We start from the raw sequence: 26,738 nt of genomic DNA on the forward strand, positions 1-26,738 counted from the left end.
TGGGATTTTGCCAGACACACACCACTGGGCTTGTCCTTCGCTTTCTATGAATTGTAGAGAAAAGTGAGTCTGAACTCTTTTTTCAATCAGATAAATCACTTCATACTTACAGTTTCCTGGTGTCTGTATATGTTATTTGTGCGGTTAGTTGGAAAGCACCTGTAACTGGGTTTATGGAAGTTTTGGTCTATTTCCTTCTTCAGAAAGCAGAGAGGTGGAGCTGAGGTGGGGTTGCCTGGGAGCCATGGAGCTCTGACTGGTGTCAACCCAAATAAATCTCTCTGATGCTAAACAAATGAATTCAGTGAGTCACGTGGCTGACTGAGAGTTCCTGAAGTAATCAGGACATCCTTAAGTTTCCTGGAGGATCTTTCTAAGTTCAGTCTAAGCTTCCAGTTCACTCATCAGCACACTTTATTTTCTAAGTGTTGGTATGGATGACACCTTCATTAAAACCATTATGATTTTAATAATGATGATAATTCCAGAAAATGACAGCTTAGTGGCATTAGGAAAAGATGGACTGTGGCTAATTTACATACCTTGGTGTTCTGTCAAAATGGAAGGCTGCCCAGTCCACTCTGCTGCAGCCCCTTCCCGGCGTCCAGTTCTCCAGCTTGATCAATGTCATATCAAGACGTAAGGTAGAGCCCAGACTCATCTTGCTCTGCATCTTCCCTCTCCCCTCCATCCACCAGTTATCATTTTCCATTATTTATCACTTGGAGAGATCTCCTCAACAATCCACTTTTCCAGTTTCCCTGGAACTGGAAACTTGGTAAGCAGACATCAAATCCCACCAAATGAGGCATAGTCCTGTCAGCTGCCCCATGTTTTTTAAGTCACCTTTAAACTCATGCTATTTACAAAACAAGCAGTAAACAAGCAACAATGAAACAACTTTAAAGGCTCTCCCAAATAGTAAAAGCCTAAGTGTCTACAAGAGCAAGATAATTGCTTCAAAATGGGATATAACAAAGGGACAAATTTGGAAATGCAGAAACACCTCAAAGTGTGTGTGTGTGTGTGTGTGTGTGTGTGTGTGTGTGTGTATCATAGTGTTTTCTATGATAAAAGATGGCATGTCAAATCTGAGAAATGGGATGGATTTATTGATAAATAATGCTAGGGAAACTGGTAAATTATTTAGAAAACATCAGGTACTTAATTCAAGTATCTACTAATGTAATTTCAAGTTTAAAATATTACCAATAAAAATTTTAAAAGAGCTATGAGGAAGATAAATAACCTTAACCACAGAATGGGAAATGCCTTTCTAAGAAAAATACCATGGGGGAAAATCATAAAGAAAAATGTACATAGGATTGATATAATAAAACTATAAAATTGGTATATATAAAAGGACATAAAATATTTAAAACCAACAACAGATTAAGAGAAATATATTTTCAAGGAAAGATATAGAATTGATATTTTTAAAGGGCTTTAATAAATCAGAAAAACAGTATGCCAATAATAAAATGAGCAAAGAAGAAATCCACACACACACACACACACACACACACACACACACAAAATTAAAATTTCATGGCACAAAATCTTATATTAAAAGTAGTAAAAATTCTCAATTTAACTAGTAAAAGTAAACATAACTTATATTTGAAAAATGTATTTTTATTCCCTACCAAATAGGCAACATTGAGAAAAAATAACTAGTGCTTGTTGACCTGAAACAAATTGACTTCTAGATATTTACTCTGCAAAGATGGGTTTATTGGGGATCAGCAGAGAATTTAAATTCAGGGTCCGCAACCACGGTTAGCCATGTGCAATTCCCCACACGGCAAGGGAAGGAGAACGCTTTTATAGAGGGATATCCAGGGCTGGAGCAACTCGTCCAGATTGTAAGCCTGGATCAGATGGAGGGTTTCAGTTCCATCTCCTAGCCTCTCAGTTCTGTATTTCCCCTTTTCCCTATTACATTGCCTTAATCACATCACAATGAACTTTATGAGGGTAGAGCCTGAATCTGTCTTGGTCACTAGTGAATGCCCAGCACAGAGTGTATGATGAGTTCACAACTAGCTTTGGCCCTTCCTGAGTATATCTGCAAATTAGCTGAGCGATCAGGCATTTTCTAAAGCAGATTCACAGAGAATCAATGTCTCACGGGTATGATGCAGGGGAAAATCATAGCCAGAGCATCGTTCCACCTAGACTCTCCCTGTGGCTCGTAACTGGGTGAAGACAAATCATAGGCATTAAGAAAAAAAAATATCCAAACATGCTTAATCCTTTTCCAGAGCTAGGGAGGCTCAATTGGAGAACACTGTGGCCGCATCATGACCAAACAGTATGAGTGGTCTGTCCCAGCACCATCTTTGTTGTCTTAGAAGGATATGCTCATGAGGTCAGAGGATTTGCAGTTGGCATTTGTTCCATGATATTCAGAAGACACGCCGTCGTAATTGCTGTTAGAAAGTAAAATGGCCAGTGAAGTAAAATGCAAATGAGAAATTTTATCCTGGGAAGGGCCTCAAGAAGCCTTCGTTAAAACTGTCCCCACTCTTCTAATTAATATAAAGGGAAACTAATAACTGCAGAGGGAGTGTGTCTTGACTAATGTCACAGAGAAAGTTGGTTTAACAACAGAAAAAGCATCTTCTGAACAAGTGTCAGACTGATGATAAAAATATTTCGTCTTCCTCCCACTCTCCTCCCTCCCTTCCTTCTTTTCTTTCTTTAAAATAAAATATCTGTGTAATGAAGGGGAGGCTCACAGAAGTTCCAGCCTCCTCAGGGCTGGGTGGGGACAGTGAAGGAAAGCAGATATTGACATAAGCTTCTCACGAGCAAATGACATCTCTTCCTCAGACTCATGGACACCTGCTATTTGGGAATGAGAGAAATGCTGTCTGTACCCTAATTTTGCAGCCTCAATGTTGGGAAAATAAAGGAAGCCAAATTTGACTATATTAGAGGCATCTCTTAAGTCATTTTTACCTCTTGTAACGTAGGTTCCAATGGGAAAATCATTTTTTATGGAGGAGAGGTAGGGACCACAACTCCCTTTAAAATGATTTAACCTTAAAAAAATCCAACATGTTTAGGAATGTTTGAAATAATACAGATAGCAAAACCACCAGGGCAACCACCGATCAGATTAGAAAATCCACCTGGGAAAGAATTCATCTTGAGTGGATTAATAAACTGTGGGCCAGTATTAAACAGAAATGGAAATCCTGCCACTGAGTCATGGCAACTCATCACCATGGACTCAAATTATGAATCCTTGGGAAAGAGGCTGACATTAAAACTGAAAGTAAAAACTAAAAGTGTCCTTCCTCTAAAATTTGAAGGCGTGTCAGAGATAAAAACCTTTAGATGCAGAATAGAGTCCAAGGCTTTAATGCCAATGGAAGAAAATGTCAATGGCTTGAAAAGTTCTGAGGCATTACCTCCTGTACTGTAAATCCCAGAGCCCTCCAGTCAACGGTAATTATCCTTGACATAGACACTGGGCAAACAACAGCAGGGACTTTAAAGACCTTGATAAAACACTTGATGATTTTAGAGTTTTTAGTAACAGAAGTTATCACTATGGCCGTGCCTAGCACGGAAAGGAGAACATGGCAGGTACCGTGAAGATTCCTGGGCCGGACACTCCAGTTACAAAACCAGACCTTGTAGGTGGAGAGGCGCAAGAATCTGCTTTTTAATGAAATCTGCGGGTGTTGCTTCTGTACACAAAAATGTTTAACTTGTAGCTTTCCACAACAATCCAGACTTAGAAAATTTTAATTTTTTAACTTCAAGTGATTTGTTAAATGCATATTTATAATTTAGGCATTTCAAAATCTTTTATTTAGACTCTCCTTAAAGTGAACATTAAGTAAAATGTTACAGGAAGTCGGAGGAAAATGCAGCCAACTCAGCTGGGGAATGTTGCCAAAGATTTCATGTCCTCAATTATCACAAACATGCTATCAAGAAAAACTGCAGCGATGAAGCAATAACACAGAAAAACTAATGGAAAACACGCTATTTAGCTAGAATGTTTAGGTGAGAGGTTTCTTTTTCCTTTTCTTGCTTGTTTTCTTTCCTCAATTAACTGATTCACAGGCAGAAATCCCAGCCTTGGTTCATCGCATGATGTTCAATGTGAGAAGTTTTGTCTGAGGCAAATCCCCAAATGAGGTACTAGACAAATGCAATTTTCTTTTTCAAATGATGTTTCTGAGAACTGGTTAGATGCTGTTAAATGATCCTCCCCCACGAGAGTGTCAAAGTGATGGAAACTGGATGCAAGGGATGGATTCTGAAGAATCATTCTGGGGAGGGAGCTGTAGTGTGACTGTTGCTCACTCACCACAGAGGAAGGTGCTCCTTTCTCCCAAGTCAAGTTAAAAAGCCTTACTTGGAGCCAGGGACCACTGATGTCTGAGTGTCGCTGGAGAGAGTGAACAGTGGGGAGCTGGATGGAGCAGCAAGAGGAAGGGCTGGTTTTGGAAGTCTACCACCGAGTTTTTGAAGCTAAAAAGCATCATGATTGGGCTTCCCTGGTGGCGCAGTGGTTGAGAGTCCACCTGCCGATGCAGGGGACGCGGGTTCGTGCCCCGGTCCGGGAAGATCCCACGTGCCGCGGAGCGGCTGGGCCCGTGAGCCGTGGCCGCTGAGCCTGCGCGTCCGGAGCCTGTGCTCCGCAACGGGAGAGGCCACAGAGGTGAGAGGCCTGCGTACCGCAAAAAAAAAAAAAAAAAAAAAAAGTCAGCAAAGCCAAATCAAATCTCTCCTAGCCTCCCGCCTCTCTGGTTCTGCCCTTGTGCCTCCCTCTTTGACTTTTAAGGACCCACGTGATTACACTGGGCTCACCCAGATTCTTCAGGGTAATCTCCCTACTTTAAGGTCTGATGCTTAGCAACTTTAATTCTCCTTTGCCATGTAACCTAACGTATTCACAGGTCCTGGGGATCAGGACGTAGACGTCTTTCGGGGATCATGATTCCACCAACCACAGGATCAAACACTGGTTACCAAAAGGAGGAAGAAACAGCTCCAGATTAGGGAAGTAAGAAGGTGGTACCTCACTCACCATCTCAACGTAGGCATCCTTCCAGCTGGAGGCAGAGCTGTGGGGGGGAGTGAGGGCTCTTTAGGAGAAGTCTCAGCTGCAAAATATGTTCTGAGTACTGAGTATTCCATAGGCCTCGATATTTCAGTTTATGGATTTTATACCTTAAAATGACCTAGGAGTTCTTTTGTTATTTTTTAAAGAAGTGACTAAAGCAGTCATATAACTAGTCAAAATTTCATCTGGGGGCAGTGGAAAAATTCAACCCATGAACACATGTACAGGAATAATAGGAACCACAAACAATAAAGTTGTTCTACGATTGTATCCCGCCACTTGTGTTTGTGTCATTTAATAGTTTCATATAGGTTCCACACAGCTCCATACAAAGTAAAACATGACCCTGTTCGAATTAGTGAGGACGCTTTTCTCTATCGGAGTTTGCAAACTGACAGCATGAGGTCACTGGCTGTGTTTTGTCTGGGGACATACCGTATTTATTTTAAAAAATTTGTTGCCAACATTTTAAAATTAGAGAGTTAATTTAAAAAAAATTAAATCCAGTGTTCTGATTTCTCAGTACAATTGGAAGATCTGGGAAAAGTGGACCCTAATTCCCCCTGGCAGCCGTTTCTGGAGGACAGTGGCAGACTCTGATGTCTCCAAGGGCAGATGTCCTGGGAAGTCTTTACTTATGTGGGTCACCCGTCTGGCCTCTGCAGACATTTGACCTTGGGATGCATGTAGACCAATACAATGCTTTGTCAAATTTAATTTGTCAAGTGAATATATATTTAGTGTGTTGACTTAGAAAATCAGGATCCTGGTAAGTTAGAATATTTGGTTTAGCTCCTAGCTCTGTAATTTAAAACTCATGTAAAATTAGTCAGTCTGGTTGATTCCTCTGCAGCTGAATTATTCATCCATTAACTGGAAAAAAATCATACCTACCCCGACAGGTTGCAGTGAACACTAAGAGGTTCGTGTCATATAAACCCTATGGCATATGGCCAGGCAAGGTAATAGAATAACAATAAATAGCGGACAATTTTAGCAACAACCTGAATTTTCAATAGAATTATCCAAGATATATTTAAAGCTATGTGGAACTGATGATATAGTTATCTTTTATCACATAAACATATGTATTTCTTCCACCCGAGAAAACTCAAATCTAGCCTGTCGTGAAATGAAAGCTAGAAAGACCCCTGAAAATCACTCATTTTACAAACACAAAACAGAGGCTTGCAAAGATAATGTGCTTATTTATGAACACCTCTCACCTACAATGTGAGAGGTGTGCCTGGAATCTGCACCTCCTCCTACCCTGTCAACTATTCTACGTGAGAGAAATAAGGCTGATATACAAATAGTAAGAGAGATGGTTGTCCTAGTGAGAGGTTGACGTGAGAAACCACAAGAGAATAAGGGTCTTTAGGTGCAAGTATGATTTGTATTTACTGCTGAACTAAGCCTGGGATTTCACTTTTAAAGGATTATATTACAATCCTGTTTGTTGTTATTATTCACTGCAAAGTCCCATAAACTTTACAGTTTATAAAATATTTTCCCATACGTGACCTTATTTGATTCCTCATAATCCAGTGAGATTCGCCTTATTATCCTTATTTTACAGATGATAGAAAATGAAAGCTGAGGACCTAAAGGGATTTCGGAAATACATAACTCCTTTTAGATATTAGAAAAATACTGTGTGAAAAACAAATAACACAGGGGAAGTAAAAGACACATGTGGCAGAATCTGGACTAAAAACCGTTCTTCTACGTCTGAGCCTTGGCCCAGATGTTCTTCTCTACACCTGACCCTCTGCTGCCATTGAATTCATCAGGGGGGTCAGGTTGATAAGAGGTAAAATACAGACAATAATAACAAATCTCCGTTTGCAACGTCCTTGTCGTTTACTGACCCTTGTGGTGGTTGTATACCATCTTTCTAACCCACTGTTCCATTTGATGGTGCAAAGATGATAACTGTCGATTTACAAAAAAGGCAAACTCAGACTCAGCTTTATGCAGCCACAAAATGGCAGGCTCGGCACTAAGGCCCAACCTCCCTGACTCGAAAGGACTCGGCTTGAATTAGTTGCCAGCTTCTGCTCTGTGATTCCTCTAAAGAGGCTCTGTTTATCAACCGCCTATGAGAACATGGTCAGGGCATCTTTATGGACAGTCTTTCCCAGGACCATATGGTAGTGCTTTCTCCAATCATTTCCCAAAGGGATCTCTAGGCACTTACAGAAATGTACATGTAGAAGAAGTTCATCTCCAGACATGTGAGGTTGATGGAGACAGGATCCTTGTTGACACTCATCCCTAGAAATTCAAAGTGTCCTCAGGTCCCCTGTTTGAAAGGGAGTGGACGCAGGCCAGGTAATAAACAGAATTCTGACCAAGTTGTGGCTCACAGGGGACACACTCGGTCCATGAACCAACCCAGTGATCGTTCTCCTGTCCCTAAAAATATAACAAACTGGATAGGACACGTTTGATAGTTGGCAAAAGCCCAACCTCATTACCTTAGCCTCTGGTATCTAATAACTGTTGTCCTGGGAAATGCCAGGTGAGAGCCTCTGACACTGTCCTACTTGGGTCAAGATAGTACAAAAAAATAAATAAATAACATCATAGGAGGGATGGTGGAAATTAGTGCTACTCTCAAAACCAAAAGTGCGGGGGTCGTGGCCTTTATCATACTCCCATTTAATAAACAAACAGTGGGATCCTGCAGGACTACAGAGACTGATGCAAACTCACACAAGAAGTGGATTCAAGTGTAGTTTCTCTTCCACTATGGTATCTTGGCTATAGATCATGCAAACCCAAATCAGGTACATGGTATGAAGGTATTGATCTCAAATTAAGTTTTCCCATCCCTACAATGAAGGAGACCCAGAAATATTTCATATTCACATGGAGCCAGCAATTGTATATAGTTATGGTCTTGCCCTAGGGAATGTGAACTCTCACCTTCTCTGTCATAATACACTCTCAAGGGACTTGGGTCACCTACATATTTTGCAAAACATCACATTTGTCTAATACATCAAAGACATCATGTTAATCGGGATAAATGAGCAAAAGAAGTGACAAGTTTATTGGAGGTCGTGGTGACACACGTGAGCTCCCAAGAGTGGAGAGAAATGCTACAGAAATTCTTGGACCTACTGCACCAGTGAAGTTTAATCACTCCGGTGAGATCCAATTATCCAATGTAGAGATCAAATCATTGTATTTCATACCTCTCACCATGAAAAAGAAAGCACAATGCCAGGCCCACATTGAGTTCCCAGGCCCCAGGGGATTCTGAGAATACTGCTCAGGCCCGTTCTCTGAATGGTTTAGAAGGATGGAAGGCTAAAAGCTTCAAATGGGGCTAAGAGTAGTAAAAGGCTTTGCAGCAGATCAAAGCCTGGCCATTTGAGTCATGTGGCCCTGCAGACACTGTGATATCTATCAGTGGGAAAAGATGCCCTGTGCATTTTATGGATAACCTCAAGAGGTTATTCATAAAATAAAACTCCGTGATTCTAAAGCAAAGCCATGCCAGCAGCAGCAGAACATTTTACACCAGAGTGATGCCTATCCAGGGTGTCTCATGACTCCGAGTCAAGTTGTCAGCTGGAGCTGCAGTCACACCAGATTTGGCTGGGGCTTGAGAATTCACCTCAGAGCTGGTTCGCAGGGTTTTAGCAAGCCCCAGCTCCTCATGGGCTGTTAGAACAGGGTCCCCATATCTCACCACATAGCCCTCTCTGCAGGGCTGTTAGAGCATCATCAAGACAGGGCAGCTCTCTTCCCTCAGAGTGTGTGGTTCAGTAGAAAGGGTGTGCAGCCGAGACAGAAGCCACGGTCTTTTTATAACCTAATGTCAGAAATAACATTTCATTGGTTCAACCATATTCTGTATATGAAAGTTAAGTCAGGAGGCCCAGCCCACATTCAAGGGGAGAGGATTACAAGGGCATGGATGCCAGAAGGTGGAGGTTTTGAGAACAGGCTGCCCACGACAGGTCCATGTTTTCGTCATACTCTCCACATCTCTTTTTCTCCCAGAAATTAGAGGTCAGGACTGTTAAAGGGTATGACTAGTTATTCACTGGTTATTGTTTCAGATCTTTGGGAGTTGTTTCTCTGCTCTCTAAGCTGAATGTAATATACCTACATGACATAGGTTTTAAAACATTAATAATAGCTAACACTTAAATAGTACTTACTGCATGCCAGACTCTGTATTCAAGGCTTTACATATTATAACTCACCTAATTCTTATAAGAATCAATGTAGGTACTTTTATTCACCATTTTACAGGTAAGGAGACTGTGTTTTAGGGGGCTAAGTATACATGGTAATGATAATAACGTCATGCAATGTGTTTGCTATTATACAGACACCAAGTAGGCATCTTATATATATGCTTAAAGGTCATGTCCACCATATGACTCAGGTATCATAATTGTCTGAGAGATGAAAAACTGATTCTAAAAGAAATTAATGAGACTGCACAAGTTCACACAATTGGAATCTGATTCTGAAAACAGGTCTCGAAAAGTCCAAGGCCGGTATGAATCGTGCTACATCAATTTCTGTAATGTGAGGTATGTAGTTTCTGTCTGCCTGCAGACATAGCAGGCACTCTACAGTCATTCATTTTCACCTCTCCTCCACGACAGCCCCCATTAGCACACTCACATCTCAAGAGGAGCTCCTGACTGATATTCCAGACAAGACACGGAAATGCGAGTATGTAGGATCTCAGTCCTCCATGGGTTCAAGGGCAGCTTGCCAACTCAGGGCAGGTATTTTACCTTGCAAAGTTATAAAGGTTTATTTTTTTGCATTCATTGCAGAATATTATTTAGTTGTGGTTTTTTTTGTTTTTGTTTGTTTGTTTGTTTGTTTTTTTGCATTACGTGGGCCTCTCACTGCTGTGGCCTCTCCCGTTGCGGAGCACAGGCTCCGGACGCACAGGCCCAGTGGCCATGGCTCACGAGCCCAGCCGCTCCGCGGCATGTGGGATCTTCCCAGACCGGGGCACGAACCAGCGTCCCCTGCATCGGCAGGCGGACTCCCAACCACTGCGCCACTAGGGAAGCCCTTAGTTAGTTTTTTTTTTCTTTTTTGTTTTTTTTTCTTTTCAGAAGAGGCATGACAGCAAGTAAGAAGGCATTCCTAAATCCATTGGCAAGGCTGGAGTGAACAGACTTCATCTAGCCCACAAGGGTAGATGTTTTGATTGGAAAGAGATTGGAACAGAGAAAGAATGGGTCCTTCTGCCTGCTCTAACCCCTTCAGATGAGAGCTGCTGCTATTGGAAAGGTCATTGAACCTTGAGCAACTTTACATTTTCTGTGTAGCTCATTTAGTATCTATAAAGCACCCCTGCCTTCTAAAATATACTTCTTGTTGTTGATAAACAGGTATTTCCTTATCTCTAAATTAGTCTTGCCTTGTTAAATTTGTCTATAGATTACACTCAATCTTCAGGCCCACTAGCCAATCAAAAACCCTTCCCTCTGTCTGATCCTAGGACGCGTTTTACCTGTGGCGATTTCTTCCTGGAAAATCTTTCATGGTCTCCAAATATTGTGCTTGTGACTATAGTTCGTGAAAAATAAATGTAGAAATGAATGTGACCTTTCATTGGCACAGCTTTCTTTATTTTCCCTTTCTTTCCTTCCCTGTGTAATTACCTTTAGAGAACTGTGCCCGTAGATGCCAGGCATGCTGTTAATTAACTTCTGCTGAAAGCTGTCCCTAGAAAGAGTATATGAATGAGCCAACGTTTTAATTCAATAGTTTCACACTGCCCGTGTTAGGGTAAAGTGGAAATAGCATAGACTTTGGAATTAAGCAAATTTAAGGCTAAATTCTAGAGTGATTTAGGGAGAGAAATTGTACCTTTTGAGACCGCAAATCTCTAAGACAAATACAAAATCTTCTAGGATTGTATTTAGATGAAAATTGGTCTAGATTTGCATAGTTGTACAAGTGAAATATTTCAAATATGTTTAGTCCTGCTTCCTGAGAGCATGATCAAATCTCAAAGGTACATCTTAGCAGAAATCTATCCTTCTTAGGCACCTAGTACCCAATCCTCAGCTTAAAGATTTTCTGTTTTGTGTGTATGTCTGTCCTGTAAGTTACATCATAAATATTGATCTGCTCTATTGACTGCCTTTTACAGCTATCATGATGCTGTGTTAAATAAAGCCATCAGGAAGAGTAGCGTAATAACTATACCCTACTCGAGCAGAGAACAATATCGCTAGTGATTAAACGGGCAATTGCTTTCAGGAAAAAACAGTTTTAGGCATGGACTTCAGCCCGAGAGTATGTATTGTAGCCCTGCCGGAAAAACAATGCAAAGAGAATAACTTATCGTTAACTAATACTGACTTTGAGTGGAATGATATTTCACGAAAGCAGAAAGTTCAAAGCCCCATGTCACAGTGTTTGAAAATTAGTGTTGACGGGCTCAGATGTCTACATTTACATCACATGCCCTGCTGCAGAAAATACCTGTAGAAATCGCTACCGAAGCAGTGTCATTTCTATCATCCCTTGGGCCGTGTGCTCTTAATAAACAGTACATGTGTTCAGAGTGGTAAAGATGATGCATTTTTAATGACATACGAGTTATGCCTTTTCAGAGTTTAACTTTAGGACTATAGATGATAGACATCATTTACATTCCTGCTTCATGAAAAGATAAAAAGTCACATGTAACTATTTCCCTCAATTCCTCCCCTTTTTTTACTGCAGTATCTTCACCCACCACCCACTCTTCCCGTCTGTCTCTTTCATGGGTATCTTGTGAAAGTCAGTGTAAGTAGTCAAAAGAGTATAAACTAGGGTATCAAGCAGACCTGTATTCTCATGGTGGCCCTTCCCTATACAAGCTGAATACATTTTGGTATGTTATCTAAATTGGTGAATCTCATTTTGCTTCTCTCTCAACTGGAAATTATAATAAATATGTGATAGTCTGAAGACACTCGGATATACTACCAAGGAAAACCACCTGACTTATACAAAGTGCTCAACAGTAGTGGTAAAAGTAGTAACACTAAGAATATATTAGGAGAGATGGCTGTCCAATTCAAAGGCTCATTTGTGAGCAAGCCTCTGACTTGCATGACTAAGCATAATTACAATTTCAAGACAGAAACCCATGAAATGCTTCGTGAATTATTTTACTGACTGATAATTTTTAAGTCTTTAAACACATACTATTTCGGATCCTTCAGGGTTTCACAGTATTCATTATTTTTCCCTTTCCTGTGACTTCCACCTCATTCTTGCTCTGAATTCTTTGCATTCCATTTCAGTTGATATCTTATATTGCTTCTTACTAACAGCAACGAAGTCTTTGAAAAAGCTGTCCACCCTACTGCCTTCTCTTTGAATCCCATTTACATTTATTTGTTCAGAAAGATTTTATCGCCTCCCAAATACCACCCAATTGCCCAGACGAATCTGTATCTTCATGTTCCAATCTTCTACTCTTTTCTAGTAAGTGCTTTCTAGTTCACAATAAATCAACAAATTGGTGTCCTGTAGGTACTTCCAACTCTCCATTAAATACGGAATAAGCTATTACCCACGAGGATGATTCCTAGTATGACTGTCATCCAAACAAGAAATTCTAGAGAGTTTAGCCTTGTTTTCTCAGCTTCACAATTAGGGTCAATAAGTTCTCGTGACTGGAGTTCCCTGGTTGCTCAGTGGTTAAGAATCTGCCTGCCAATGCAGGGGATACGGGTTCGAGTCCTGGTACGGGAAGATCCCACATGCTGCGGAGGAACCAAGCCCGTGCCCCACAACTACTGAGCCTGCGCTCTGGAGCCCGGGAACCACAACTACTGAGCCCACATGCCGCAACTACTAAAGCCCATGCTCCGCAGCAAGAGAAGCCACCGCAATGAGAAGCCCGCGCACCGCAACGAAGAGTAGCCCCCGCTCTCCACAACCAGAGAAAGCCCGCGCACAGCAATGAAGACCCAACGCAGCCAAAAAAAAAAAAAAAAAAATTCACTCTTGGTCATTTTGAACACCTGAAATGTGATTTGGCCTGTGGATAGAGCTTGAAGGACTGTGGGGTTACATTAAATGGAATCTCTGCTCCATACACCCCATATATCCCCATCCCTGACTGTTTTCCTTTATCCATTTTTACTTCTATTGTTCCACAACCAAGTTTATTAAGTGAAGGCTTTAAATGTACACTATAAATACTTATTTGTTTATATTTTCATTCTTAAGGTGAATCAATATTAAAATTGTATGATTTCCCCATGGAGCATATGGATAATCCAAAGAGGAAGCCAATCTACTTATGGAGAAATGCCAGAATTCCGGAATTCTCTAGGACCTGAAGGACCCATGAGAATGAAGAATCGTTAAAGGTCCTCATAAATATTGCCAACCCCCCCCACAAGTCAACCTATACATGCAGGGGGACAGGGAAACTCCCTCCCAGAGTGTTCACGCGACCTCCCTCTAGACATTGCTCCTAGCCTCGCCTCCACTTACTGCATGCATTTTTTTGGTTTTTTCCTAGGGTTCCTAGAGCTGTAGTTATTTTGCAAAACATCTATTATTGTTTTGCTACATAACTGGCTTATTCAAGGAAAAGCAAACAAACCAAAAGATGCTGGATTCTGTCTTAAATTGAAAGAAGTAGCTATTAGGCTGTACAGAGAAATCTGTTCTTAGGGTACTATCGAGAAATAGCTCTTCGTTCATGCATTCATTCACTCAAAAATATATATAATTAACACGTTCTATGTCTCACCCTTTGCACTGTTCAAAGGATCAGTTTGTAGAAAAATCGAATCCATTGGCCATGTATACTGTAAACATCAAGAAGAAAGAACAACATGGCAGCCATCCCTATTTGAAATTATATATATTTTTCCATTTACTTGAATGCAGTCTCTCTTCTCCACTAGATAGTTAGTCCATGAGAAAAGAGATTTTGTTTCTATTTTATTCATCTCCGTACCCACTGGATAGACCAGTGTCTGAAGGATAGATGCTTCAGCATGCTGGCAAATGCTGAATAACTGCACCCCGTGGGTAGTTACTTGCTTTAGTTATACCTCTTTACCAGGTATAGTTACCAAATACTTCTGCTGTTTTTGGAATCGTTAACCAGGTACACTCCTAACTCAGTCCTTCAGTAAACATTGATCTTGTTCAATCAGTGGCTTATCTAATTCTGCCGTGGGGTCCTGGATCTGATTTTAGGATAGATGTACCACTACATCCTCTTCTAACTGGAGATAGTATTAAAGGTGTCAGCTCCAGATATGCTTCTTAGTTCTTTCTTACAATACCATGAACCCACGAGAAAGTGTCATATGACGGCTTCATTGGCAGATGTAGGTCAAGTTTATAGCTGTTAGGACAAGAGCTGGGATTGCCGATTACGTTGGTAAACATGAGATACGACCAATCATCCTCCTATACCGAGGTAAATGTCCTCTACCATATTTGTTGCTAGGACACAAAAAAGAACAAGTGTGCTCACCCACACCTGGCAGCAATTTTTAAATGGATATAATAATAATAAGAAGAATGATAGTACCTACACTGGATGGATGTGCAAAGGATTGTCAAATCACAATCTCTACAATTTCCAAGCCATTGAATTTCCTGGTTGAATGGCACACAAAAACACAGCAACCTTTTCAAATGTTGTTAAACTTAATACCTATTTGCACCATTGATTAATAGCATATTGTACAAAATAAAATAGCAACTGGAGATTTACACAGAGAAAATTGTTTTAAAAAATCAGGTTCGATTGTGACCTAAACATCATCTCACCCAACCTTCAGTGACAGGCCATTGGATCTCCCAAGGGACTGTTTATCCTTGGTGGGAATCAGCAGAGTCATGAATACTATTCATTGCACTGACAGTGCTGCCAATATTGTAAAAAACCCATCAGAGTGATTTCAGAACTCATACTTTAGCCCCATGCTCTGATATGGTATCGAACAATAACAGAAGCAATGGATGACAAGTACAGAAGAAAGGAAAATCCAGCCTCACAGTCTATGTATCGTTAGCAATTTCCCTGGATGAATTGGCTAAATGCACTGTGGCAGACTTTAAATAGTAGCGAGGAACAGAAGCAGGTGGGCACCAGAGCAAAACTCGAGATGTGCTATTTAGGGAGCAGTGACAAATCCACAGGTGTGTAAGGAAGTCAGCCTAAGGATACTGAGAGACGACCCAGTGGGAGAATGCAGTGGTGTAAATGCGGGTTGCTACTTGCTAAAAGCTTCTTGAGAGCTATGTGGAGCACACCTCCTTCGCCACATGCACTGCTAAGTCAAATCAATATACACACTACCAAATGTAAAATAGGGAGCTAGTGGGAAGCAGCTTCACAGCACAGGGAGATCAGCTCGGTGCTTTGTGACCACCTAGAGGGGTGGGATAGGGAGGGTGGGAGGGAGGGAGACGCAAGAGGGAAGAGATGTGGGAACATATGTATATGTATAAATGATTCACTTTGTGATACAGCAGAAACTAACACACCATTGTAAAGCAATTATACTCCAATAAAGATGTTAAAAAATAATTTAAAAAAACAAAAAAATACATTTAACAAAAAAGAGAGAGCCTCACGGGCTCTCCCATTCTCTTCCACTGTGCTCTGGGCCCACCTCTGGGTCACTGCCATTATGATATTCCGGAGATGAATTCTGAAAACTCCTAACTGGGTGAATTGGGTGCTGGTGTGTATTAGAATACTTTGCATTGGACAGCCCCAGAGTTGCACAACAAAGCCTGCAGTTTTCTGAGTACCAGCAGGCTGTGTCCCTGCGCTGGAATTGGCCACCTGTGTGAGTTCACCTACCTCCCCCTTGGTCACAGCTACAAATGGCTATCACAAGACTCGCTCCCCAGTTGCCATATTTTGGCAGGCCTTATTTTTAGAGCGACGTCAGGTTTCAGAGCTATGACACACTGTTATTGGATTTGATGAGAATGAGCATGTCAGCTTTTGTAGCTTCTAGAATTTAGGTTCTTCGTCCTGAGCGCTGGGCGTGAACTTCACGTTGCTGTTCTTTAGCCCAACACTCGTACAGCATGGTTTGCCTCATGATGTCATGAAGCTCACCTGAACTTGGCACATGGGCCTCCATGTTGATTCTGGGTCCATGTGTGTTCTCATCACTGAACATGGAACTCCAGTTGCATCTTCTAGTCAAAGAAGATAAGCCCGTAGGTAGGATTATCATTGGTACAGCAGTTCCTTCAAGATTCTGGTTGTAATGATAAGTTTCTTTAGCCCGTATTTTATAGGCAAGAACCAAATTGAGTCATTTAACTATTGCTGCACGTCATACCCTCAGACTCTCAAAATAGAACTTGGAATTAAATTTTCTAACTGAGAAGGGAAAAAAGAGTAACTCTCATTTCCATAACTTTATATCCTTAAAAGAACTGTGTATTCATTTATTAACAGATGTTAATCTAGGCCCTAGATTTTACACATGTGCAAGTATACACACATATACATATAAATATTTTATGTATACACACTTATACCTGTGTGCTCATATATGCAAATAATGTGTTTTTACACATATATACATATTTATATGTGTGTATATATATACATAAATAAATGTGTGTGTGTGAGAGAGAGAGGTTTAACATGAGGCCCTCAACAGAACAAACACTCACACATAATTTTTTCCTTGAGTTTTGGAGGAGTTTAAAGTTTAATTGATTTTTATGACATAGGGTTATAGTAAAGTCTCCTATAAATACAGAGACACCAAGGACGATGTGACTTGTAGCATGAGTGTGTGGTGAGGTACATCTTCACAAAAGTTGGTATCAATGACCTATATTTTGAAAGTTAAGTAAGAATTTGCCTCCTTGTGGAGAGTGGGGAGAGTAAGAAGGGATATTCTGGCATCAAGAATAGCCCATTTACACAGTGGTTGAGAGTCCACCTGCCGATGCAGGGGACGCGGGTTCGTGCCCCGGTCCGGGAAGATCCCACATGCCGCGGAGTGGCTGGGCCAGTGAGCCATGGCCACTGAGCCTGCGCGTCCAGAGCCTGTGCTCCGCAACGGGAGAGGCCACAGCAGTGAGAGGCCTGCGTACCGCAAAAAAAAAAAAAAAAAAAAAAAAAAAGAATAGCCTATTTAAAGGCACAGAGACAGGAAACAATAAGATTTTATTTTTTCAGTTTACACTGAGAAATTCAGTGAAATTGGGCATATTTGGTTTGCTGTAGTGATGGAAACGGAGTAACACTCTCAGTTCTGCATCGGGAACCTAACATTATGGGACTTAAGTCCCGTATAAACCTTAGTTAGGATCTAGGAAGCCTAGGGATGATATGATAGCTTTGCAGTCTTCGAGGATGGAGGTCATTTTTCCTTTGTGTTTCTAAATGACTGTTAGAAATCCAGTCATCACCTACATGTTTCAGAAAGGAGAAAAGAGAGCAGAAGTGTGTGAGCTGATCCTCTCTTAGGTCAGTGGCTTGTAAGGAGCTTCCAGGTTGTTCTCCACATCATGTTTTACCTGTATATCTCAGTGGATGCACCCAACTACAAGGCAGAAATATGCGGCTTTTAACTGGGATTATTACAGCCCTGGATAAAACTATGAATCTGTCAGTAAGAAAGAAGTTAGAATAGAAGCTCTTTAGGCAATTACCAGTCTCTGGAACAAATACCTTCTGGAATGGTTTTATCTCTAACAGGCACCTACTGTGTGCCATGATCTAAGTGGAAAGCCTTAGCTGCCACACCAGCTATATGATATACCTTCATTACTAAAAAGAAATCTAAATTCTTTTAAAGTTTGAATATTTGCCCATGATTATATCGACTGTAAGCGATAACATCAAATTTGAACCCGGATCTGTCTGGAGCCAAACCAATTCCCTACCACATGCTACAGGCCCGGGAAGTTAATGAAAAGAAGACCTTCTGTGCCCCATGAAAGGGACAATGCTTTATAAAATTGTTGCATAGGTAATAAATTCAACATCCTGCTCTGGCGGACGGATCACTGAACAATTTAGCTAGAGGATAATGATGTATGCCTCCATTAAAAAAAAGTTTGGTATAATTATACGTTCGTTTACAGGCCACTTAGCTCATGTTCACTGGAGCATCTTTTCCTTCGCTAATTGCCACTCTGTGTTTTCACAATACTCATTTGGAAGGTTTCAGTGGCCACGAGGGCTGAAGAGTTTCCTGGGGAAGCTGGGGTGATGGCAACCCTGGTACCCCACAGAGTTTCTGGCACAGAGGTGTGACAGAGAGCGGTGTAGATGGGGTTGTCTCCTTCAGGCTGGGGCTGAACTGGGCCAAGATTTCAGATTGGGACTGAGGTTTCATTTCAGAGAGAGCAGACCATCTTTTCTATTTCTAGGAAACATTTGCAATCCCTCTTAGCTACCCCCTACATAGCAGAGGGTCTGGCTCTTCCATTACAGGGGGGCAAGCTTCTACCTATGCTCTGGAGTTTCTCCTCTGTCAGCCTTCACAGAAACACTGCCGGTATTCTCTCGATTATATTCAGCCCTTCCCTCTAACCTCCGCCTCTCCCTCCCAGCTTTAACGTGCTGAAACCTCCCCACTTTAAAAACAAACATCCGTAAATGTTTTTTCTTGGGGGGAGGTTAATTTGTGCTTTTATTTGCCAGTATAACTTAACTACAGTGGCCTGCAACCCTTTTTGATCTAAAAAATGCATTTCACATCACAATCCAACAAACACACACGTATATAATATGTCTACATATATACGAGTGAAACAAAAGTTTTGCCAAAAATGTCTACCCTGAGTGTTAATTCTTTTGGGAAACTTTTTTAAAAAATCAGTTTTCGGTTTACAACAAAATGGACAGGAAGGTACAGACATGTCCCATGTACCCCGTCCCCTCACATGCATAGCCATTATCAACAGAATGGTACCATTTTATTTTTATTTTTTTAACAAAACCAAGGATGAACTGCACTGACACATCATAATCACCAAAGTCCACAGTTCACCTTAGGGTTCACTTTAATGAAATGAATAGTGTTGTACATTCTGTGGGTTTGGACAAAAGTATGATGACACATATCCATCATTATAATGTCATTCAAAGTATTTTCACTGCTCATAAAAACTTCTGTTCTCTGTGTATTCATCTCCCCTCTCCCCGCCGCACTCCAAGTAACCATTGATCTTTTGATTGTCTCCATAGTTTTGCCTTTTCCAGAATGCCATATAGTTGGAATCTATTTTTCTTTTTTTTCCCTTGGAAAGAGAGGTTCAAAGCCTCATAAAGCCTTTTTTTTTTTTTTTTTTTTTTTTTTTTTGATGCCACATAAACCTCCAGTGAGAACCTCTCTCCTCTGCCTCCCAGCCCAAGGCTATTTTAAAGAGTTGCCTACACTCGGATACCCGACTGCTTCCCTCCCACTCTGATTCCAATGGGCGTTTCTTCGCATCACTCGTAAACATGGCTCCGCTGCTCAGTGTGTTTGCGCTCAAAGTTACCAATGGCTGGTGTGTCATTACATTCAGCCCAAACTGTTCAGTCCTCATGCTTCCTGGGACCTAAGCAGAACTTGCCCCAATTGATCACTTCCTCCACTGGAAATATCGATTCCCTCTGCTGTTATCACACCCCAGTTTTCAGATTTTTCTCCTAGTTCTTAAGCTGTTTCTATGTTTGCCTCAGTCTTATCCATCCCCCACTGCTGATTATTTACTGGGGCCTCGGGGACTCTATCCTAGGTTCTCTCCTTTTGAGGGTGACAGCAGTTAGCATCTGTACCACAGGGAAAAGCCACATTTTTACGTAGAGCCAAGATCCCATTCTGCACTGCCGGCACGCATTGCTAATTTCCTCATGATGTCTTTGTGGATTGTGTCAGCGTCATCCAGAATTGAAAATGTTGAACGAACTCAACATCCTTCATACTAAACTTGACCCTCTCCATGTCTGAGGAATGACGCCACCTCCATCCATCCAGTTAAGCAAACAGGTACAATGGCATCGCCTCTTCTCACCTCTCGCCCAATCGCTCAAGCAGTTTTATTAAGTTTACCTTCTCGATACTTCCCATGATTTTTTTTCCATCACGAAAGCACCCTGGTCTATGTAATCCTCTTCTCTCATCTGGTTGCCTGCAATTTTCTCCTAATTGGACTAGCTGCACTTTGTTCTCTATTTGCTAGCCCTCCCTCCCCCTCGCCCTTGCCTCATTTCCATCTGTTCTACATGATCCAGCCAAGAGAATTTAATCATGTCACAAACCCACACACTGGCTTAAGCCACTGCAACGGTTTCACAATGCCCTGGGGTAAAGATGCTCACACCAGCTTCCCCACGACTGGGTCTATCACAGCCATTTTGAACTCTTGCCCAGGATCCCTTCTGCTGCAAAGCTTGTAAACCATACGATGTATCCTTCGCCTTAGAATCTATCTTCCCACCCGCCTCCAGCTCCACCTCGCCTGCTGACTCTGCTTTTACCTGAAAGACCTTTGTTAAACCCAGGTGGTTTTCATGAACTTCACCACTGAGCAGATCTCACTATTACATGATAATAGCAAGTGACGTGTGTCTCCCCTTCACAACTCAGAGTGTAGATGAGGGAAACTTAGAGGCAGCTAATCCTAACCGACATTGCACTATTCACAGTGTGCAGATTTCAGTGATATAAAATTCTCATGGAGAACAGGCTCCATTCCTATTTACCAGTGTAGGATGGACAGCTCTTCCTCCCCTACGTTGCCTGAGGAGATGGCATCCTATCTATTCCCTCTTCCTGAATGAAATGACTTTATAGAATTCAGAGCCTTCCAAAACGGAAGGGCTGCCTTCCTCTGTAGTGAATTCCCCATCAATGGCCCCCATTGATGGGGAACCCCAGTGGTACTGGATCCAATGAGTGGCCTCTTCTCTCCCTCCAGACCCAGTGAGTACATGCTGTCATCGCACCTTCTAAACAGGAGCAATGTCACCCCCATGAGGGCAAATATTGGTCCTGGGTTGGGGACCAAAAAATCTCTCCCTTTTAATGTATAAAGAACAGATATACACATACGGCATAGCTTGAGATATAGCATATTTGTGGTATTAAAATTTCACGGGGGAGGGCGAGTAAGGAAAACAATGTCTTAAAAGCCTCCTTAGGAGAAGTGATAATGAAAAAAGTTTTATATATACACTGAATTAGATCCTCTGATCACCCCCCTTTTCCCATCCGCTGCGTTCGGCAAAAGGAATACAACTGTTGTTAAAGAAATGATTTGCCAAGACCCAAACATGCAATGTGAAAATGTTAAAAACATGATCCTAGGCAGACAAAGTCTGATGTAATCCATCTTTGAGAATCGGGGGCACATTTTTGTGATGGGAACCAGGCAACATCCAGTCCCAAAGAAGCTTCTGAAGTCTTCTAGACCTAGATCTAGAACACCACCTTAAATTCTATCTGATGTAATGGGAATTTACCAAGCCTGCCAATAATCCGGATATTAAGCTTCATGTCCACCTTTTTACTCACATTTCTTAGCATAGCACCTGACACCTGGCAGGGGTGGGCACCTGACACCTGGCAGGGGTGGGCACCTGACACCTGGCAGGGGTGGGAACCTGACACCTGGAAGGGGTGGGCACCTGACACCTGGAAGGCGTGGGCACCTGACACCTGGCAGGGGTGGGCACCTGACACTTGGCAGGGGTGGGCACCTGACACCTGGCAGTGGTGGGCACCTGACAGTAAACAAAATGGTAGCTACGACTTATTGAACACCTGTTATGTGCAGACATTGGGGTTGTATTTTAATCTTCTAGACTTAAAATAACTCTTCTGTGTTGGTTTTATTACTCCCATGTTATCGATGAGGTTTATGAAGTCAAGGTGACACACCTAGAACACGGCAGACCCAGGATTAGGACTAAGGTGTGTTTGTAGCCAAGTCTTGCCACTTTGCACTTCAGTACCAAACCCTGTCACCTGAGGATGCAGTCATTCTATGAGAACAGCGCCATCTCTTACCTGTTCTGTGTGCTATCCTCAGCATGCTGTCGTTTATGAAAAGCCACCTAGAAATCCAGCTCTTATGAAGGAAAGTGATACCTGCACTTTAACTGCCTTCAGAGGGTTAAAACGCTTCAGTCAATGAATCAGGAATCAGTTTTTAGTACTCTGGAAGGCTGAAAGAACAAAGTGCAGTAAAACTCTTGAAAGTTAGTTCCTGTCAATCCCATGTGTCTGGTTATGAAGGGCAGGGTGAAATGATGTTGAAAGATGGGCACGTAAGGCGAGGGAGCTGGGATGGTGGAGGGAGTTTCGTCAAGTCAGCCAGGATACTTTTCTGACTCATTCTTCCAAAATAAGGTCAAAGAGAGGGACACAGACATACCAAGAGAATTTTGGAATTTCTGCTGCTCTCTTAGAAAACCCAGCTCTATTTATGTTCCCATCCATATTAAGTCAATGCATTCAACACCAGGAGGATTTTAATTGAGAAGCAAACCTTCAGAACTCTATTCTAGACAATTGCACGGAATCTCACCCGTCTAATTATTAACATCAAAATCACGCTAGTTAATTTTACGTGTCAACTTGACGGGGCCATTAGACATCCAGATTATTCTAGGTGTTCCGGTGAGGATGTTTGGGGATTAGATTAGCATTTAACTCAGTGGATCGAGTAAAGCAGATTGCCCACTCTAATGTGAGTGGGCCTCATACAATCAGTTGAAGGCCTAAATAAGACAAAAAGACTGACCCTTGCCCAACCCTTTGCCCAAGAAAAATGGGATTCCTCCTGCGTGACTGCCTTTGAACTGGGATATAGGTTTCTTCCTGCCTTAAGACTCAAACTGAAACATTGGTTTTTCTGGAACCTGTTAGTCTTCAGATGGGCACAGAACCATTGGCTTTCATGGGTCTCCAGCTTGCCAGCACTATGCAGATCCTGGGGTTTGTCAGTCTCCATAGCTGTGTGAGCCAATTTCCCATAATAAATCTCTCTCTCTCTTTCTCTCTCTCTCTCGATACGTATACACACACACAGGCACACACACACACATACATCACATTGGTTCTAGTTCTCTGTAGAACCCTGACTAATACAGCTACTCTGTATTATTTTGTGTGTGTGTGTGTTTTGTGTTTTCCTAACAGTATGATTTCAAGAATTTACTGTATTCTTTCCAAAAGACTATTTAGTCCCATTCAATAGCATGGTTTTGGTCACTGTCACTTAAACAGCAGTGTCTGCAGTAGTAGCCATTACCTAGGAGCTTACTTTAAATGCAGATTCTAAGGTCCTTTCCTAGGCCTGTTGCATCAGAACCTGCATTGTAGCACAACGTGCAGGTGCTTTGTGCGTACATTCTCATCTCAGAAGGCACTCTTGGAGGGCACTTGAACTTTAGCCCAGTTATATACTCTGTGACACATGTGTTTAGCCATCTGCGCTTCACTTTCTTCATATATGAGTGTTTGATCAATCAAGGTCTCGGGACAGGTTTTAACATAGTATAGAAAAGCATTGTGATATAGCTGCTAGTAATAGAAGGCACAGCGTTAATAGTATTAGAAGTAACAACCACAACAAAACATGAGAATAACAGTATACGGGAGAGAATTTTCATTGAGTTAAGGAAGGGTCGTACATCTGGGTTCAAACTCTATGCTAGCTGGTTGAACGACTTTAAGTTAATCACTTTAGCTCTTTTTTGTTTTGTTTTGTTTTTTGCGGTACGCGGGCCTCTCACTGTCGTAGCCTCTCCCGTTGCGGAGCACAGGCTCCGGACGCGCAGGCCCAGCGGCCATGGCTCACGGGCCCAGCCGCTCCGCGGCACATGGGATCTTCCTGGACCGGGGCACGAACCCGCGTCCCGTGCATCGGCAGGCGGACTCTCAACCACTGTGCCACCAGGGAAGCCCAATCATTTTAGCTCTTAATCCTCATGTTCCTTGTTTCCAAGTTTGTGCCAGTGAACTAAGTACTTGTGTGTTTCCCTCATGCTCTATGTATGGAGCAGTGGTACTCCCTTCGTCACGGACTTACTGTATCCTTCCTAGGTTTACTGCTTTTGACAGTGTCCACTGGGCTGGCCTGTAAGCTGCAGAAAATAATAACGGACTTGGCTTACATATGATTCACACCAACAGGAAGAAAGGCAGTCATCTACATCTTCAGGGCTCCCTTGCTCTGGTTCCCCCCTAACCTGTGACAAAGAACAGCTAAGAGGACCCTCACTCATCCTAGTTAACGTGCTATAACATCACACTATTTAAATGAATTGTATCTGAGACTTCATCCGCTAAATTCTATGTCAGGTTCACATCAAGAATACCCCAGAGGCATTGTCTTACTTGAAAAATGTTATTTCAATTAGTTGGATATCATTTTTTACAGGATTTAGGTCAAATGAGGGCCCGTAGTAAATCCAAACCAAACAATATGTGTCTGCAATAAATTTCTGTTTCTGCATTATTCATACATAATGGCATAGGTGACTCTTCAAGCGTTCTGAATTAAGTAGAATTGATTTCTCACTTTTTTTATGCTCTGCTGTACAAGCCTTTTTGTACCTTTACTTCTCCTTAACAAATAAAGTATTGATTCATCTCCACCGAACATGTTTTATTTAAACTTTGCTCTTTGTCAGCAACTCATCCTTCGTACCCGCAATCCCTGCTCCTAACTCTCCAATTGTCTTTTGATCTTGAAGGTGAAATCCTTCCACCAGGCTGCTTAACATGAAGAAACTGCAGATGGGTTAAGGTCTCATCAAGAGCAATAAAACAGAGCCCTTTTGCCCTTCCTTTGAGTTTTCACTCCATTGGTACATATTCCGCTTGGGTGATCTAGACATTAGCATTGCACTTGAATTGCATTATCCCTGTGTTTGTATCGAAACATCATCACATCTTTTACAAAATCCATGAGCGAGTATGCTTAATGATAGATTGGGCGAGGGGAGGGCTGGCCTCAGTAGTAATCCCGGCATGAAGCCCAGAGCTTGAATCCAAGTTGCAGCTCAATCAATATGTATCAAAGAAATGAGTGAATCACACTTTGATTGGAATTTATTTACCTCTTTAAAAAACATTTGGCAGAACATGAGACCGAAAGGGGAGCCTGTAACTTTCATCCTTAGTTCGCTTGGTAGCACTCAAGTTTCATATACGAATAAAAACGAATTGAATGGATTAAGGAATAACCAGGATGATAATCTCCAGGTCCATCCACGTTGCTGCAAGTAAGTCAGACAGAGAAAGACAAATATCATGTGATACCGCTTGTATGAGGAATCTAAAAAAGAGATGATGCAAACGAATTTATTTACAAAACAGAAACAGACTCACAGACACACAGAACAAATTTACGGCTACCAGAGGGGAAAGGTAGGGGGGAGGGACAGATTGGGAGTTTGGGATTGACATGTACACACTGCTATATTTAAAATAGATAGTGAACAAGGACCTACTCCATAGCACAGGGAACTCTGCTCAGTATTCTGTAATAACCTAAATGGGAAAAGAACTTGAAAAAGAATAGATACATGTATATGTAAAAAAAAAAAAAAATCAGGAAACATGGTTTGCAACCGCAGCTGTGTGATGTGCGACAGAGCCCCCAGCGTCAGTGGCCACAGGCTCTCATCCTTGCAGCCCACTGCCAACTGCCCACAGCACGTGGCCTTCCAAGCTCATCTCCTTCCCTTGTCAAACTGTCTACTGCAGAGGCCCACTGAGGCACCCCCAACAGCTATGCCGTGTCTGTCAAAACACCCAACCATCCTCCTTTTTGTAAAGGACAACCAGCAAGATCAATTCTCTGTCCTTCTGTCCTGCTCTGAATATATCCAGCACGTGGAATTAACATTTCCCAGGAAACCAATCCCTGAGCCGCTTTACAAGTCCACCTCCGCTCCCTGGTTCTTTCCTTCAGCAAATGATTCAGTGCCTATTTCCCGAACGTGTGCTCTGTACGATACAGAGATGAATCGGGCACAGCTCCTACTCCAGCGTTTCTTGTCTGATGAGGAAGATGTATAAACACAGATGATTCCCACACAAACAGGTGATTGCTATTTCCATGAATGTTCCCCATACAAACAAGCCATTTCTCCAGGCATCTGTCTGATAGCAGCTTGAAGTGGAAAGCCAAGGTCCTCTTCTGTTTTGTGTTTTGTCTGGAAAGAAATATCACCAAGGCCATGTACCCATTACCCCAATACTTTTTAATAAAACAACTTACTTCTATTCTCTTACTGCTCTCTGTTTCCACATGAATGCCCTTGAGGCTGGGTCCATACCTAGGCCGGACAATATGTTTTTCTCAAAAGTCTTTCCTCTGGTGCCCGAGGCTGTGCATTGAGTCAAGAGTCCAGTGGCCTCTGATTCTTTCTCATGGGATGAGTTATCTCCCTGGTGGACCCACAGCTTTCTTAGAAAACTCACTGACTTCCTTTTCTTGTCCACGTTCCACTGAGGAATGTTTACAAACACTCACCTTTCCTTCTAAAGTTTATCCTTGCCCTCACTACGTCCTTCCACTTTACACTGGGATTGTCCCTTTTGTCCCCTAGTTTGAATGCTTTGGTCACACTACCTGCTTCTTAAAAATGATTTTCTCCACAAAATAACATTTCTAGAACGACTTTCCTTCG

This window comes from Aethalodelphis obliquidens, unplaced genomic scaffold, assembly GCF_003676395.1.
Source record: "Aethalodelphis obliquidens isolate GAN/ISIS:26980383/991018 unplaced genomic scaffold, ASM367639v1 scaffold41, whole genome shotgun sequence".
Lineage (NCBI taxonomy): Eukaryota > Metazoa > Chordata > Mammalia > Artiodactyla > Delphinidae > Aethalodelphis > Aethalodelphis obliquidens.